Source organism: Dendropsophus ebraccatus, chromosome 9 (assembly GCF_027789765.1).
Source record: "Dendropsophus ebraccatus isolate aDenEbr1 chromosome 9, aDenEbr1.pat, whole genome shotgun sequence".
NCBI classification, from domain to species: domain Eukaryota; kingdom Metazoa; phylum Chordata; class Amphibia; order Anura; family Hylidae; genus Dendropsophus; species Dendropsophus ebraccatus.
Genome location: NC_091462.1, coordinates 116,017,269 through 116,034,220, shown reverse-complemented (window position 1 = coordinate 116,034,220; position 16,952 = coordinate 116,017,269). Strand labels below are relative to the sequence as shown.

The window sequence follows — 16,952 nt, the reverse complement described above, 5'->3', positions numbered from 1 at the left end:
ATACAGGAGGATACATATATACAGGAGACCTACACAGGAGGAGACATATAGAGGGGTACATAGAGGATACATATGTACAGGAGGAGACATACAGAGGAGTATATAGAGGATACATATATACAAGAGGAGACATACTGAGGAGTATATAGAGGATACATATATACAGGAGGAGACATACAGAGGGGTACATAGAGGATACATATATACAGGAGGAGACATATATACAGGGGTACATAGAGGATACATATGTACAGGAGGATACATATATACAGGGGTACATATAGGATACATATATACAGGAGGAGACATATACAGGGGTACATAGAGAAAAAGAAATGGTGTGGAGACAGCATCCATCCAGTGAAAAAATATTTTTACTTTATTTTAAGCCATTGCATATAAAAAGATTACCGACGTTTCGGCTCTAACACTTAAGAAAGGCTCAGGAGTGTTAGAGCCGAAACGTCGGTAATCTTTTTATATGCAATGGCTTAAAATAAAGTAAAAATATTTTTTCACTGGATGGATGCTGTCTCCACACCATTTCTTTTTCGCTATTGAGTATCAGGTGTGGGCCCACCTGACGGAGACTGTGCATCCCTGGGAGGTTCCGCTGTTCCAACCTTGGACTTTACCAGGGGTACATAGAGGATACATCTATACAGGAGGAGACATATATACAGGGGTACATAGAGGATACATACATACAGGAGGAGACATATATACAGGAGGAGACATACAGAGGATACATATATACAGGAGGAGACATATATACAGGGGTACATAGAGGATACATACATACAGGAGGAGACATATATACAGGAGGAGACATACAGAGGATACATATATACAGGAGGAGACATATATACAGGGGTACATAGAGGATACATACATACAGGAGGAGACATACAGAGGATACATATATACAGGAGGAGACATATATACAGGGGTACATAGAGGATACATACATACAGGAGGAGACATACAGAGGATACATATATACAGGAGGAGACATATATACAGGGGTACATAGAGGATACATATATACAGGAGGAGACATACAGAGGATACATATATACAGGAGGAGACATATATACAGGGGTACATAGAGGATACATATATACAGGAGGAGACTTATATACAGGAGGAGACATACAAAGGATACATATATACAGGAGGAGACATATATACAGGGGTACATAGAGGATACATACATACAGGAGGAGACATATATACAGGAGGAGACATACAGAGGATACATATATACAGGAGGAGACATATATACAGGGGTACATAGAGGATACATATATACAGGAGGAGACATACAGAGGATACATATATACAGGAGGAGACATATATACAGGGGTACATAGAGGATACATATATACAGGAGGAGACTTATATACAGGAGGAGACATACAAAGGATACATATATACAGGAGGAGACATATATACAGGGGTACATAGAGGATACATACATACAGGAGGAGACATATATACAGGAGGAGACATACAGAGGATACATATATACAGGAGGAGACATATATACAGGGGTGCATAGAGGATACATATATACAGGAGGAGACATACAGAGGATACATATATACAGGAGGAGACATATATACAGGGGTGCATAGAGGATACATACATACAGGAGGAGACATATATACAGGAGGAGACATACAGAGGATACATATATACAGGAGGAGACATATATACAGGGGTACATAGAGGATACATATATACAGGAGGAGACATACAGAGGATACATATATACAGGAGGAGACATATATACAGGGGTGCATAGAGGATACATATATACAGGAGGAGACATACAGAGGAGTTAGGGCTGGGCGATTAATCAAATTAATTTGCCCAGAAGGTTAGAATCAATTTCGATTAAAACCGTAAATTCAATTTTCACAAAAAATCATTGCAGGTGGAGCAGCGTAGAGTGACGGGTTGGCGGCCGAGCAAGAGGTGCAGGTCAAGCAGGCGGCGCGGAGGTGAGGTGCATGGCGGGCGGCGGTGCGTGGAGTGTTGGGCCGGAGGTGAGGTGCAGGGCGGTCGGCAGTCCGCCTAACAGAGCCGCGACTGACCTACCCCAGCTATACATATCACGTCCTGCTCCCCTCCCGGCCACACGTGCAGGTCCCCGGTCTCTGGAGGAGGCTGCAGGGACTGTAGTGGTGATAACGTTGCTTCGGGTCCTGGAGCTGAACAGCGGGATCTGCATCCCCCGATCCCGCTGTACAGCTCCAGTAATGGCAGTGACGCTATCACCTCTACAGTCCCTGTGGCCTGCTTCAGAGACCGGGGACCTGCACGTGTGGCCGGGAGGGGAACCTGTGTGCCGGGGTGAGAGGAGGAGGGATATGTGCACTCCTGCCCCAATCACCCCCAGCTGCCCAATCCCTCTAGAGTCACCCCCAGTCTGCCTCAGTCCCCCTCTGTCACCCCCAGCTGCCCCAGTCCCCCTAGAGTCATCCCCGTTCCCCCCAGTCATCCACAGTCTGCCCAGTCCCCCTCAGTCACCCCAGTCTGCCCCAGTTCCTCTCAGTCATCCACAGTCTGCCCAGTCCCCCCTCAGTCGCCCAAGTCTGCCCCAGTCCCCCTTCAGTCACCCCCAGTCTGCCCTAGTCCTCATTCAGTCAACTCCAACTGCCCCAGTCCCGCTTAAGTCAACCCCAGTTTGCCCCAGTCCCCCTCAGTCACCCCCAGCTGCCCCACTCACCCCCCAGTTTGCCCCGTACACCCCCAGCTCTCCCAGTCATCCCCAGCTGCCCCAGTTTCCCCCAGTATGCCCCTGTCACCTCTCATCTATACCTTTATTCCTACTACACCCCTCATCTTTACCTGTACTACTACTACTACTTCTACTACACCCCTCATCTATACCTGTACTACTACAGCCCACATCTATACCTGTACTACTAATCCCCCTCATCAGTATTACTAATACCCCCCATATCTATACCTGTACTACCTCACCCCTCATCTTTACCTGTACTACTACACCCATTATCCACTATACCTCCACTACTACACTCTACCTAGATGGATGTCCCGCTACCCCCCCCCCCCCTCGCTTATCCGGAAATGCCCCTGCCTGCATGTGTCCCTGCTACATAGAGGATACATATATACAGGAGGGCATAGAGGATACATATATACAGGAGTACATAGTGGGTACATATATACAGCAGTAAATAGAGGATACATGTATACAGCAGTACATAGAGGATACATATATACAGGGGGAGGCATATATACAGCAGTACATAGAGGATACATATATACAGGGGGAGGCATATATACAGTAGTACATAGAGGATACATATATATATATACAAGAGTACATAGAGTATACATATATATACAGGAGTACATAGAGGAGGCATATATACAGGAGGACATAGAGGATACATATATACAGCAGTACATAGAGGAGACGTATATACAGAAGTATATAGATGATACATATATACAAGAGGAGACCTACACAGGAGTACATAGAGGAGACATATATACAGAAGTACATCGAGTGATATAAACTATTGTAAAAATACAGTAACCCCAGCTTTCCCAGCATCTTGCGTAGTAGTCAGTATAATGAGGGTCAGGCAGCTTTCCCAGCATCTTGCGTAGTAGTCAGTATAATGGAGGTCACCCAGCTTTCCCACCATCTTATCCTCAGTATAATGGAGGTCACCCAGCTTTCCCACCATCTTGTACTCAGTATGATGGAGGTCACCCAGCTTTCCCACCATCTTATACTCAGAATGATGGAGGTCACCCAGCTTTCCCACCATCTTATACTCAGAATGATGGAGGTCACCCAGCTTTCCCACCATCTTATACTCAGTATGATGGAGGTCACCCAGCCTTCCAGCATCTTGTACACAGTTTTATGGGGGTCACCAGCTTTTCCACCATCTTATACTTAGTATGATGGAGGTCACCCAGCTTTCCAGCATCTTGTACACAGTATTATGGGGGTCACCAGCTTTTCCACCATCTTATACTCAGTAGGATGGAGGTCACCCAGCTTTCCCAGCATCTTATACTAAATATGATGGAGGTCACTCAGCTTTCCCAGTATCTTGTAGTCAGTATGATGGAGGTTACCCAGCTTTCCCACCATCTTATACTCAGTATGACGGGGGTCACCCAGCTTTCCCACCATCCTATGCTCAGTATAATGGAGGTCACCCAGCTTTCACAGCATCTTATACTCAGTATCATGGAGGTCACCCAGCTTTCCCACCATCTTATACTCAGTATGATAGAGGTCACCCAGCTTTCCCACCATCCTATACTCAGTATAATGGAGGTCACCCAGCTTTCCCACCATCCTATACTCAGTATGATGGAGGTCACCCAGCTTTCCAGCATCTTATACTCAGTATCATGGAGGTCACCCAGCTTTCCCAGCATCTTATACTCAGTATGATGGAGGTCACCCAGCTTTCCAGCATCTTGTACTCAGTAGGTCACCCAGCTTTCCTAGCATCTGTCTATGGGACCGTTCTGTGTCATCACTGAGCCGCCCCATAGACTTATACAGGAAAGTGAGTTCTGACCCTTTCACAGGGCACAGTAGGATATTTGGTCACAAATGACTGGAAGGACCAAAGATGTTATAGGTAAGAGGTTAGAGGCCAGAGTGGTCCTTTAAGGATGGGCCGCCAGCCTGCTACTCATGGGCCAGTGCTGTGTACTTGCCCCCCGGGCTAAAATTTGCCAGCCAGCCCCTGACCACCACCACTAGACACACCTGTCCTGTACTCTGCAACACCACCACTACTAGACACACATGTCCTGATAAGAGCGCCCCCAGGACCTGTGCTTTGTGCTGCATGATACACTTCCAGGACCTGAGGAGGTCCGTAGAGCGTGAAGCAGGCTGTCACCACTCCGTTCACGTAGCGTTTGCTCACATCTATGTCCACACTATGTCCATTTGCTGAAATAAACTAAAGGTTTTTAGAAGACGTCGTGGGTGAGTGCAACTACTTTATTCTTTGTTCTTTGAAATTTTGGATGGACTGTGCCTGTTAGTGAGCACCCCCGGTGTGGCCGATTTTGGCAGCCCCCGCTATTGGTTACACATACAGTTATATGCACCAGTAGTGCCGCCTTTCTTTCTTTGTGTACTTCCAGGACCTGTGCTCTGTGCTGTTTGATACCCTTTCAGGACCTGTGATCTGTACTGTGTGATACACTTCCAGGACCTGTGCTGTCTGATACACTCCAAGGACCTGTGCTCTGTGCTGTGTGATACCCTAACAGGACCTGTGCTGTGTGATACCCTTCCAGGACCTGTGCTTTGTGCTGTGTGATACACTCCCAGGACCTGTGCTCTGTTCTGTGTGATACCCTTCCAGGACCTGTGCTCTGTGCTGTGTGATACCCTTCCAGGACCTATGCTCTGTGCTGTGTGATACCCTTCCAGGACCTGTGCTCTGTGCTGTGTAATACCCTTCCAGAACCTGTGCTGTGTGATACCCTTCCAGGACCTATGCTCTGTGCTGTGTGATACCCTTCCAGAACCTGTGCTGTGTGATACACTTCCAGGACCTGTGCTCTGTGCTGTGTGATCAACTTCCAGGACCTGTGCTCTGTGATACCCTTCCAGGACCTGTGCTCTGTGCTGTGTGATACCCTTCCAGGACCTGTGCTGTGTGATACCCTTCCAGGACCTGTGCTGTGTGATACCCCTCCAGGACCTGTGCTCTGTGCTGTGTGATACCCTTCCAGGACCTGTGCTCTGTGCTGTGTGATACCCTTCCAGGACCTGTGCTCTGTGCTGTGTGATACCCTTCCAGGACCTTCCAAGCAGCTTGTGCCTGAAAAAAAAGACCTGTTTCATTTTATTTACAATTAATCGCTCCAGGGGGCCCCTGTGAGTTATGGGCCTACCCTGCCCAGTGGGAAAGACGGCCCTGCACCCCTGTGGGTGACATGACTGTCCATGGCACGCACTATTGTAGAATAATCTGTGCACTTTGAGCTTTATTAACTAGAAATTGGTTTTAAAACAAAAACAAAGTGAGGCGTTCTCATTCTATACATAATAAAGGAAAACAGTACAAAGTGTACGACAATATAAAGGAGTTCTATGCAATGTGGTCTAGAAAGGAGTGATTCAGCGTATCCTACCTTCTCCCTGCCAGGTGTGCGCTGGAGTCACCACATCTTCACTGTTACATCCTATATACATCTCATATATAAAAGATCAGGTGAACGACTAAAGGACAAAGCAATAAGGAAAACATCATAGTGAAAAATAGTGTAATAAAATGCACTTCCTTATAGTGTGATCTATAGACTGTTATTACAGGGTCCGTCCTGGAGTGTATATAGATACCTGTACTGATACTTTGCTCCAAGCAAGATAAGATAAACTGTTACTAAATCACAGATACACACAGTACACACCTCGTATATACCCCATATATTTACCCTTAGATATACACTAATATATAAACTCCTATATACACTAATATGTATACACTAATATATAACCTCATATATACCCACATCTATACACTCATATATACACTAATATACAAATGCGATGCCCTGACCCGTGAGGGTCACTCCGCAGTGCAGGTGTTACTAGCAGGCAGTAACTGGGCAGCTGCAGGCTATAGAGTTGTCACGGTACTGGCACGAGGGTGGCACAGCTGTAGGCCGGTCTGCGGTACTATGCGGTATACTGGGCATGCGATTCCTCGCTGTACCTAGTCGGGGCACCAGATAACGGACACCAATGCCAGGGTTCAGTAACAGCGGTGGTTACAAATTTATTGTAACTGAGGTAACTGGTAGCAACAGTCTCTTCCGGATGCAACCGGGTATATAGCAGACTTATATAGACAGCATAGCAAAAAACTGTTTGCCCCCCCCCTCCCCCCAATGCGTATGATGCCAGGAGAGCTGTATAATATATCCATATATTTACCCCTCTAATATGTATATAATACCTGTATATATATATACCCTTTCATATGTATATAATACTCTCATATATACCCTTCTAATATGTATATAATACCCTTATATATACCCCTCTCATATGTATATTGTACCCTCATATATGCATATAATACCATCACAAATACCTGTCCCCTATTATTATCATCATATATACTGTATATAATAATATAAGAGGATATTACTGTATATACATATGGGAGAGGTATACATATATACCGTATTTTCAGGCGTGTAAGGCGATTTTTTAACCCCGAAAAGTCTTCTCAGAATTCGGGGGTCGTCTTATATGCCGGGTATGGTCGCCCCATACAGTGGGGGGGCTAAAAAATGGCCGCATCCCCACCGTATGGGGCAAACATTTAAATAGAAAAAAAAGTCAACTCACCTGGGCCCTGTTCCCGGTGTCTGCGCGTCTTCTCCGCTACCCGCGTAGTCAATGTAGAAAAAGGTGCACAAGCAACCGGGAGAACTGCAGTCTTACAGGTTTGTATGAAAATGCCATTCAATGCCATGGGAGAGATTCACAGAGTGGCCTGCTGCTGGAGTCAGTGCTTCAAAAGCCACAAGCACATTCAGACGTCTGCAGGACATGGGCTACAAGTGTTGCATCCCATGTGTCACTCCTGACCAATAAACAAGGCCAGAAGCGTCTTATCTGGGCCAAGGAAAAGAAGAACTGGACTGAACTGCTGATCAGTGGTCCAAGGGGCTAATCTCAGATGGAAGTAAATTTTGCATTTCATTTGGAAATTTCAGTCGCAGAGTCTGGAGGAAGAGTGGAGAGGCCCAATCCAAGCTGCTGGAGGAAGAGTGGAGAGGCCCAATCCAAGCTGCTGGAGGAAGAGTGGAGAGGCCCAATCCAAACTGCTGGAGGAAGAGTGGAGAGGCCCAATCCAAGCTGCTGGAGGAAGAGTGGAGAGGCCCAATCCAAGCTGGTGGAGGAAGAGTGGAGAGGCCCAATCCAAGCTGCTGGAGGAAGAGTGGAGAGGCCCAATCCAAGCTGATGGAGGAAGAGTGGAGAGGCCCAATCCAAGCTGATGGAGGAAGAGTGGAGAGGCCCAATCCAAGCTGCTGGAGGAAGAGTGGAGAGGCCCAATCCAAGCTGCTGGAGGAAGAGTGGAGAGGCCCAATCCAAACTGCTGGAGGAGGAAGAGTGGAGAGGCCCAATCCAAGCTGCTGGAGGAAGAGTGGAGAGGCCCAATCCAAGCTGCTGGAGGAGGAAGAGTGGAGAGGCCCAATCCAAGCTGCTGGAGGAAGAGTGGAGAGGCACAATCCAAGCTGCTGGAGGAAGAGTGGAGAGGCCCAATCCAAGCTGCTGGAGGAAGAGTGGAGAGGCCCAATCCAAGCTGCTGGAGGAAGAGTGGAGAGGCACAATCCAAGCTGCTGGAGGAAGAGTGGAGAGACCCAATCCAAGCTGCTTAAGGTCTAGCGTGAAGTTTCCACAATCTGTGAATTGGGCCGCAGAAAACTGACATGTCGGTTCTTTGCGGCGCTGTATGGGATCCCGGCCAGAGCGTATACGATGTGTATATGCTCAGGCCGGGATCAAATAGCAGTAAAGGCAGTGTTCCATACCATACAAAGTACGGCCATTGTTGCCGATGTCAACAACGGCCGTACTTTTATGTAGTGTCTAATTATAACCATCTCCATATTTACATTGCTTTTCTATTATTTTACTACTTTAACCCTTAGGGGACACAGCCAGTTTTGGTGTTTATGACACAGCCAAATTTTTCAAATATGACATGTTTCAATTTATGTATTGATAACTCTGGAATGCTTTTACCGATCCTTGTGGTTCCAAGATTGTTTTTTCGTGACATGTTCCACTTTATGTTAGTGGTACATTTGGGCCGATACCTTTTAACTTTTTTTGTGAAAAACTCCAAAATGATGTGAAAATTTTAAAAAAAATTGCATTTCTCTAAATTTGAAAGTCTCTGCCAATAAGGAAGATAGTTCTACCACATAAATGATTGATTAATTCATATCTATAACATGTCTACTTTATGTTGGCAGCATTTGGTGAACATGCTTTAACTTTTTTAGGATTTTAGAGGCCGTTATTGTTTAGTAGCAATTTTCTAAATTTTTGTGAAAATTTAAACTCTGAATTTCTTTAGGGACCAGTTCAGTTTTGGAGAATATTCTAAAGGCCTGGATAGTAGAAACCCCCATAATTCACCCCATTTTTAACTCTTCACCCTTTAAAGTATTCAAATTGACATTTAAAAAAGTTTTTAACCCTTTAGGCATTTCACAGGAATAACTGCAAAGTAAGTGTGAAAAGTAAAAATTTCCATTTTCTTGGCAGATATTTCAATTCAATCCTATTTCTTTCATACCGCACATCTATAAAAAGTGAAATGCAATAAAACATTCCTCTGAATCTGCAGTTTTTACAAATACCCCATTTGTGGACATAAAGTGTTGTGCGGGCGCACAACATGGCTCAGAAGAGAAGGAGCACCCTTTAAATTTTGAAGTGTGGATTTGGCTGGAATAAATGTAGGAGACCATTTTACAGTTACAGAGCCCCCTCCCTAGTGCCGACACAGTAGAAACCCCCCACAAGTGATGCCATTTTGAAAACTACACCCTTTAAGGAATGTAACAAGGGGTACAGTGGGCATTTGGTACCCTACAGGTTTTTTACAGTTTTTGCAAAAGTGAGCAGTGAAAATGAAAAATCACATTTTTCATACTTATACATTGGTGAAACCCCTAATTTTTCAAATTTCAAAAAGCAAAGCAATTTCTCCTGAGCACAGAAGTACCCCATTAGTGGACGTGAAGTATTGTAAGGGCGCACAACAGGGCTCAGAAGAGAAGGAGCACCTATGTCTGTGTGTGCACAGACGTTTACTGACACTAACGGACACTGACTGAAGCTTACTCACTCTTACTAATGGACACTGACTGACGCTTACTTACAGATGCTGACTGACTAACGGATGCTGACTGACGATTACTAACGGACGCTGATTGATGCTCAGTAACGGACACTAACTGACTCTTACTAACAGACGCTGAGTGATGCTGACACTTACAGAAGGTAACTGACGCTTACTGACACCTGCTAATGGGCGCTGACTGACGGACAGTGAATGACGCTTACTGATGGACACTGACTGAGTTTTTTGGATGGACGCTGACTGAAGCTTACTACCGGATGCTGACTGATTCGTACTGACGGACACTGACACTTACTGACGCTGACTGATCCTTACTAAGGGGCGCTGATTGACTCTTACCAACGGACGCTGATTGACATTGACGCTTACTAACGGACGCTGACACTGACGCTTACTAACGGACGCTGACACTGACGCTTACTAACGGACGCTGACACTGACGCTTACTAATGGACACTGACATTGACGCTTACTAACGGACGCTGACTGACACTAACTAACGGACGCTGACTGACAGACACTAACTAAGATCTCTCTTATTACTGGGAGATCACAGGGGAGGGGGTATTTTTTTTTATATATGTGTGTGTGTTTTACACTATATGGATGCAGGCTCTGATCCCTCACAAAGTGAGGAATCAGAGCCTGCATCCATGCTCTGCCACAATCAGATACTATGATTGGCAGCTCTGTGATCAGACGCTGGTACATGCTGCTGCAGCAGGAGGGGGGTCAGAGCAGAGATCGCTCCTTTCCCCTCCTCCTCGCAGCACTGGCTCTCACTCTGAGCTCCGGGATCCGGGGAGCCAGTTCAGCGAGGAGGAAGGGGAAGGAGACATCTGCTGTGACCCTCCGGCACAGCAGCGACGGTGGCGATCGGGAGCAGCATGGGTATGGCCGGCACAAGGGGGGATCCAGGGGCGTGGGTTCAGCGACAGGATTAGGGGATGCGGGGGAGGGAAGAACGGAGGACACAGCGGGGGTGACAAGTATCGGCGGACACGGAGGGGGAGACATGGATCGGCGGACACGGAGGGGGAGACATGGATCGGCGGACACGGAGGGGGAGACATGGATCGGCGGACACGGAGGGGGAGACATGGATCGGCGGACATGACGGGGGGGACACAGGGGGGCGGGAATGGCGCGGCAGCAGCTTCCCCCGCATGCCGGAACTCGGCAGAGACCGGGACCGGGGGTTTACTACTTGTTTCACCGGCATCAGTGGATCGTTACCGATCCACTGATGCCGGTGATCGCTGGTGCTGGACCCCTTCAGGGGGTCCAGAGGCAGCTACACTAAACTGTCAGCTATCAGCTGACAGTTTGGTTTTGGCTCCCGGTCACTGTTTGTGTAAACAGTGAGCACCGGGAGCCGGGAAGTTATAGTACGTCCTGGTGCGGAAAGTAACCTCCTGCCAGGACGTACTATAACGTCCTAGTGCGTCTATGGGTTAAAGTGACAATTAAATGTCCCCTCCTTTTTGCATTCAGACATCTCTACACAGGTGTAAAGGGTAAATTTAGCGGTTTTCATACCTTATTTTATATCATACGTCATGGTGCTTGTTCAAGTAAAAAGTCATCTTTTATCAACTGCAGATTGTGTTAAGTGGGCGGGGCCTCGCGACATTAGCACCACTTAGCCCCGCCCACAATGCCACAGTTGGTCCCGCCCCTTGGCGGCCATTGGTGGGCCGACCTAGAGGGGGTGGGGCCTAGACCTTTAGGCCAGCCTGTACCAATGGCCGGCGAGGGGGCGGGGCCCACTTAACATAATCTGCAGTTGATAAAAGATCACTTTATACTTGAACAAGCACCATGAACGTATGATATAAAATAAGGTATGAAAACCGCTAAATTTACCCATTACACCTGTGTAGAGATGTCAGAATGCACAAAGGGGGTGACAGGGTCACTTTAATCCCTTAAGGACTGGGCTTTTTCATTTTTTCCTCCTTGCTTCTAAGAGCTAAAACACTTTATTTTTCCAGATACAGGGCCCTGTGAGGGCTTGTTTTTTTCAGGAACAGCTGTACTTTGTAATGGCGGCTTTCAATCTACCATAAAAATAATGACTGAAACCCCCAAAATATCATTACAAAATATCTTTGCAATTCCGCACATTTTTGGGGGGTTCCATGTTTATGTAATGCACTTTATGGTAAAACTGACATGATATCTTTATTCTATAGGACAGTCTGAATAAAGCGATATGCAGTTCATATAACTTTTCTACTGTTTTACTATTGATATTAAGTGACCCATTGTGTTTCGTATAACGCTTTTATTTTATCACCTACGGGGCTGTATGGGGCATCATTTTTGCGCCATTATCTCTAGCTGATATTCGTACCATATTTGTATAGATCGGGCGTATTGATCACTTTTTCTTATTTTTTTATATATATAAAATGTAATAAAAAATCAGCAACCCTGGTGTTTTTTTTACTGCTTTTTGTTTACTAATAATAATAATAATAATAATATTGTTTTATTTTAATAGATCGGACGATTATGCACATTATGACATATAATATGTTTATTTATTTTATTATTTCCATGTGTTTTATTTATAAACATGGGAAGGGGGGTGATTTCAACTTTTATTAGGGGAGGGGCTTTGTCATGTTTTTTCTAAAATATTTATTTATTTATTTATTTATTTTTTTAGTCCCCCCAGGGGACTTTCGCATAGGGGCGTAGTGGGGGGGGGCAGCTGCCCCGGGCGCAGAGACCAGGGGGGGCGCCATCACAGGGAGCAGAGAGAGAAGGATCACAGTGGATGAGGCAGCCTCAAAGCGTCCTGCCCTCAGGCAGGGGACGATTTTTACTTGATCAGCAGAGGTATTTCCCATACTGCAATATGGAACAAGGTAGAAAGAGAGAGGCGGTCACTCACCATTAGTTGCCGAAAACATTCATTTATTCATCCAGGCATGAACAAAGCAGGGAAGGGGGAAGGTGGAGGAGCAGGTGCAATCAGACGAACGTTTTCACGCTATCGCGCTTCGTCAGGTCTGGCCAGACCTGACGAAGCGCGATAGCGTGAAAACGTTCGTCTGATTGCACCTGCTCCTCCACCTTCCCCCTTCCCTGCTTTGTTCATGCCTGGATGAATAAATGAATGTTTTCGGCAACTAATGGTGAGTGACCGCCTCTCTCTTTCTACCTTGTTCCATATTGGACTGTTTTCTTGGGCGTAGAGCACCTCCATGAGCCGCAACTACATCCAGGTGAGAGCTTGCCTATCCATAAGACTGCTGATATAGTGTGCATTCCCGTAGTGCCAGCCACTCAGTTCTTACCCTATATATATTTCCCATACTGCACTGTCTCCTGGCTGCTGTTTAGCTATTATTTGCACAAAATTGCTGCGTTTTTACCGAGATTTTGAGCAAATCATGGCTAAACAGCAGCCAGGAGACAGTACAGCAAAGTTACTGTGTAGATGGTGAAGGACCTTGACATGAGACTATGATGTCACCGCAGGTCCTGTATGTACACTGCACTATGGAGGAGGAAGAAAGAAAATACAGGTGTGTGGAAAGGGGAGGACAATCAGGGGTGCCCAGTCTGGGGAGGGGGGTGAAGGGTGCCCAGTCTGGGGAGGAGGGTGAAGGGTGCCCAGTCTGGGGAGGACAATCAGGGGTGCCCAGTCTGGGGTGAAGGGTGAAGGGTGCCCAGTCTGGAGTGGGGAGGAGGACAGGGGTGTACAGGGTGACACCAGTCTGGGATGGGGGAGCGGCACAAGAGAGTGTCCAGTATCTATTTAGGGGTCTAGTTGTCCATTATTCTATACTTAACCCCTTAATAACTGCCCTCCCCAAATATATATCACATTTATATAAACCTTACCTACTATCTGCAGGGGTAGGGAACCTTGGCTCTCCAGCTGTTGCAGAACTACAACTCCCATCATGTCTGGACAGTCAAAGTTTTAGCTTTGACTTTCCATGCATGATGCCAAGGTTCCCTACACCAATCTTTAAAGCACCTGTATCTGTATATACAGCGACCAAGATACAAGAGTAATTTTTCTAAATTATTTCTAGTTTGAATTTGGTGATGGACCTTACTGGAGGTATTACTGCTGCTGCTGTCTCCGCTGCTGAGTGGAGTTGATAGAACCTTGGGAAATCCTAGGTCCGATGGAACCCAAACATTCACGAACCTGCCGCATTTGATTGCTGATGCCTGCCTGGTCTGTGGGGAAGGAGGAGAGTGCCCGGGTACCTAGGTAATAGTCTAGGTAATAGGCTGAATCCCGGAATTCCAGTCGGTACCCGGGCACTCTCCTCCTTCCCCATGGATCAGGCAGGCAACAGCAATCAAATGCAGCAGGTTTGTAAATGTTCGAGTTCAATCAACTCTACTGCTGAGTGTACCTGTGCATTAGGAGACGACACCGTAGAATCACATTACACTGGGTGTCACACTGGAGATAGATCAGGAAGCTTTGCCTCCTAATTCACAGGTACAGACAGCAGGGATCGGAGACAACGGTACCTCCTCAGGTACAGACAGCAGGGAGCGGAGACAACGGTACCTCCTCAGGTACAGACAGCAGGGAGCGGAGACAACGGTACCTCCTCAGGTACAGACAGCAGGGAGCGGAGACAACAGTACCTCCTCAGGTACAGACAGCAGGGAGCGGAGACAACGGTACCTCCTCAGGTACAGACAGCAGGGAGCGGAGACAACGGTACCTCCTCAGGTACAGACAGCAGGGAGCGGAGACAACAGTACCTCCTCAGGTACAGACAGCAGGGAGCGGAGACAACGGTACCTCCTCAGGTACAGACAGCAGGGAGCGGAGACAACGGTACCTCCTCAGGTACAGACAGCAGGGAGCGGAGACAACGGTACCTCCTCAGGTACAGACAGCAGGGAGTGGAGAGAGATGAGCGAATCGCTCATCTGAACAATCTCTCATCTAAACTTCATAAAAAAATAAATATATATATGTTATATACAAGCAGTGAAGGGATAACATGGGCCCCCCTGTGCTTACTGCACACACAGGGGGTGGCGCCAAACTGAATCTTTGCCCCGGGTGCAGGAGAGCCTAGCTACACCTCTGCTGCTATGCCATATGCCTGTGGCAGACTCTCTCAGAAGACTGAAGATCAGACTGCATGGAGGAAGATAAGAGACATCCGGCAGTCAGGTTCTGCAATCAGGACCCCCACAGCTGATCAGGGACAGGAGCTCTTCTTGTCACTGACACTTAAACTTACACTTAAACGGCATTGAAGGGGTTAATGGCAGGCTGCCGTGTGATCGTGGTGGCCCGTCATTAACTGTGAGGGCCTGGCTGCTGATAGCAGCCGGTCCTCACCGGCTCCTGAGATCGCTTTATAGTGTGGGTCCCCCCCAGGACATACATGGACGTCCGCCGTCATTAAGGGGTTAAAGGAAACCAATCAGAACAATTGTACTGATATGGTTTCCAGCTGCACAGTATAGATCTACTGTGCAGCGCTCCAAAGGTTACCAGCGCAGCTACAGCAGAGTATATATGTACTGTGGAGCTACCCGAGGTTACCAGCCGCGGCTGCAGCAGAGTATACATGTACTGTCCAGCTCCCCGAGGCTACCAGCCGCATCTACAGCAGAGTATATATGTACTGTGGAGCTACCCGAGGTTACCAGCCGCGGCTACAGCAGAGTATATATGTACTGTGGAGCTACCCGAGGTTACCAGCCGCATCTACAGCAGAGTATATTTGTACTGTGGAGCTACCCGAGGTTACCAGCCGCGGCTACAGCAGAGTATATATGTACTGTGGAGCTACCCGAGGTTACCAGCCGCGGCTACAGCAGAGTATATATGTACTGTGGAGCTACCCGAGGTTACCAGCCGCGGCTGCAGCAGAGTATACATGTACTGTCCAGCTCCCCGAGGCTACCAGCCGCATCTACAGCAGAGTATATATGTACTGTGGAGCTACCCGAGGTTACCAGCCGCGGCTGCAGCAGAGTATACATGTACTGTGCAGCTCCCCAAGGCTACCAGCCGCGGTTGCAGCAGAGTATACATGTACTGTCCAGCTCCCCGAGGCTACCAGCCGCATCTACAGCAGAGTATATATGTACTGTGGAGCTACCCGAGGCTACCAGCCGTGTCTACAGCAGAGTATATATGTACTGTGGAGCTACCCGAGGCTACCAGCCGCATCTACAGCAGAGTATATATGTACTGTGGAGCTACCCGAGGTTACCAGCCGCATCTACTGCAGAGTATATATGTACTGTGGAGCTACCCGAGGTTACCAGCCGCGGCTGCAGCAGAGTATACATGTACTGTCCAGCTCCCCGAGGCTACCAGCCGCATCTACAGCAGAGTATATATGTACTGTGAAGCTACCCGAGGTTACCAGCCGCATCTACAGCAGAGTATATATGTACTGTGGAGCTACCCGAGGCTACCAGCCGCGGCTGCAGCAGAGTATACATGTACTGTCCAGCTCCCCGAGGCTACCAGCCGCATCTACAGCAGAGTATATATGTACTGTCCAGCTCCCCGAGGCTACCAGCCGCATCTACAGCAGTAGCTTTACATTGGGGAAAAAGGAATTTTATTCCGCCGCGCAAGGCTGGGACAGGGCGGCAACTAGTCATTTGGGCGGGGAGCCTCCGGGACTAGTCCCAGCTCTCTACCTGCACCGACCTGTCAGCTGAACACTCACTTCCTCCATGTTCCACAGACAGAAAGTGGGAGGAGCACGGGGGGAGGGGATGGGGAGCTATGGGAGGGGCTGCCCGGATGATCCTTAGATAGTCTGCGCTGCCCACTGAAGAGAAATGCGGTCTGCTGACGCCTCTCCTCTCTGCTAGCCTTTATGTTCTCTCTGTTACCTTTCTCTTTAGTATCCTCCATGTTGTAAGAACAGAAGCTAAGCCTGTAATGGTTTCTAGTAAGGAACACAAGGAGGGAGATGCCCCTAGCAACCAATCAGATTCCACCTTTCATTCCTCACAGACTCTTTGGAAAATGAAAGGTGGAATCTGATTGGTTGCCGGGGTGAC

The 16,952-nt window shown here is 47.5% G+C and overlaps 1 protein-coding gene across 9 annotated transcripts in view; it reads right to left on the bottom strand.

The window, feature by feature from the left end:
* Positions 1 to 16,952, bottom strand: part of LOC138801627 (interferon-induced very large GTPase 1-like) — an 80,579-nt gene that overhangs the window by 63,495 nt on the left and 132 nt on the right. For 3 of the 9 annotated variants that reach the window (XM_069984645.1, XM_069984653.1, XM_069984654.1), the window contains exons 1-2: positions 9,940 to 9,979; positions 6,163 to 6,250 (exon numbers count right to left, since the gene is read on the bottom strand). The gene's annotated coding sequence lies outside the window, so the exon portion shown is untranslated. Of the gene's footprint in view, positions 1 to 6,162; positions 6,251 to 9,782; positions 9,853 to 9,905; positions 9,980 to 10,215; positions 10,327 to 16,781; positions 16,842 to 16,952 lie in introns of those variants that run through there. The other 6 variants (XM_069984646.1, XM_069984647.1, XM_069984648.1 and 3 more) reach the window with 6 other exon arrangements.